Source organism: Eulemur rufifrons, chromosome 6 (genome assembly GCF_041146395.1).
Source record: "Eulemur rufifrons isolate Redbay chromosome 6, OSU_ERuf_1, whole genome shotgun sequence".
In the NCBI taxonomy this organism is placed as follows: Eukaryota; Metazoa; Chordata; class Mammalia; order Primates; family Lemuridae; genus Eulemur; species Eulemur rufifrons.
The window spans coordinates 84547041-84549487 of NC_090988.1; positions in this window are offsets into that span (position 1 = coordinate 84547041).

The following is a 2447-nucleotide window of genomic DNA, read 5'->3' on the forward strand; positions in this document are numbered from 1 at the left end:
TACCTAAAAAAGTGAGCCAGCTCTGCCTGGTATATCTTGTCTTTGCTTGAGTGAACGCTGACTATTTTAAGCAATGCTTCAGGATATTCTTTCTCTTCTTTGCGATGCAGGACTTAATCTTACTGAAAACATATTCCTTCTCTCAAGAGTGCCCTTGAACTAATACAGTTGAAACTCTGACTCCAGTGGGGCTTTCTGATATGCCTTTGAAGAGGGTAAATTTACTAATCAATACAAATTACAATTTCTCAACTGACAACTCAGCAAGCCAAGCACAGCCTCTGTAGCTTTCTTATTCATAGCCTGAACTCACAGGACTGGATGAGTAGAGAGAACCCACGGATAGAGACAGTGCAAATACATCAAACAAAGGAAGAGATTGTTTTAGAGGGACTTGACATAGGAATATTTATACAACTAGGAATAAAATGTACATTCTCAAGGGCTACCTTGATTTAAACAGCTTTAGAGAGATCTATTAAACCTTATGCTTTAGGGTATGGGCTAATAACCTCTCATAGTCAGGAAAGTAATTTTTTTCCTCTCTGTCCCTTACACACTTCCTATACATGCACGCGCACACACACACACAGTTGTATATATAGAAAGATACACAATCACCAATTATATATATATAAACACATAGACACACTAATATATAAAGACATAAAATTATCAATTATATGTACATATATACACACCACACACAGGTGTAATGAACAAGAGAGAAACAGAGAGAAAAGCACAGAGACAGAGGTATGCAGTGATGTAGTAAAAATTATGCTATCACAAGAGTTTAGTTTTTAGTTCTTGCATTCATTTACTATATAACTCTAAATCAAATAATTACCTGTTCTAGAACTCAGTTTCCCCTTCCAAAAAATGAGGGGGTTGGATATGTTATTTAAAGACTTGTCTGGACAGATGTCTCCTGTATATGGAAGACAAAAATTGCATAGGGATGTATTTCATCTTTCAAAGTTGTTTCCCTCTGCATAAGATTGAAAACTCTTTTCTTCACATTTTTTAAAACCCATACTACTTTTTAATTAAAATGAAAACCTCACAATATCCTTTAGATTTATTTAATATTTAAAAATAAGTTAAGAGTGACTGAAATAAATGAAATCAAAGATCATTTTAGAAGAAAATTCTATTTTAAAATATATAGATCATATTCTTCCCAGTTACATAATATCACTGACAATGTGGAGCATGCTTACTCACTGAAGCTTTGGAAGCTCAAATACTATCTAGGTCACTTTCAAAGTCATAACTCTTGGCCTGCTTTGTTTTCAAACAAAGCCTCTCCAACTCTCCTTAGCTCCTCCTCACTCTGGTAGTCCCTTTAACTTTGCAATCTCTGTAGAACACTGTAAGATTTTTCATTTAAATGTTAGCTCTTTAATAGCTGGGAAAGCTAGAAGGAGCTAATATTTATCGACCCCTTGCAATGTGGCCAGCACTGTATTATGCTGGTTTCTTTATGTGCGTCATCTTATATAATCCTCACTACTTCCCTATAAGGGAGGTAGAGCAATTATTCTTGTTTTATAGATGAGGAAATGAGAGCTCAGAGATACTGGGGACCTTGCTTAGGGGATAGCAAAGCTTTAATTTGATTCCAGTTTTCTTTTATGGGGATCTTGTGCCAATTCTATTGCTTCATGATGCTCCCCTGTTTAACAGTCAAGAGAAAGAACAGAAAACAAAAGTTTATTGCTGACCTACTAGGTGGTTGATAATATGCAAACATTCTATGTATATATACAGAATTTTATTTAATTCTCAAAACATGAAGTAAAAAGTGACATTCCCCTTTTTTTCAAGATAAAGAGAGGTTAAGCAACTTAGCAGAGATCATATATCCGGTATTTAACTAAATTGGTGTGTGAATACAGGTTGTCTAAGCTGTGACTGACATCTTTGATTTGGGACAGCTTAGGATGTCTCTAGTCATTTAAGAACTGGGCAATTATCAAAATAGAATGTAATATATTTCTCAGTTTCCATATTAGGTCCTGTTTTATAGGTATATTAAAAATGCATAAACAAAAAGAAGAAAATGTCCTTTATAACTGAACTGTCCCCAAATACCTAGTTTTAATCAATACACACACACACATATTCACTATCTACACATACATAACAAAAAAGGATTATAATAGATTTAACTTTGTGTTTTATTTAACTGTTCTTTTACATAGTGAATTTTAATGACTATATAGTTTTTTTCTCCCATGTTTATCAGAATTTATTTATTTCCATTTAATTAGCCTTACACATTTTGGTTTGATTTCCTTCTTATGAAAATAGTGATGAATTGAACTTTAGATACATAGAATCTTATTTACAGTGCTCAGAAAGGAGAGGGGGACTTATTTATTAAGGTAATCTCAGGATAAAATGTTACAAATTCAAAAACATTTGGCATTATTTTAGAAATT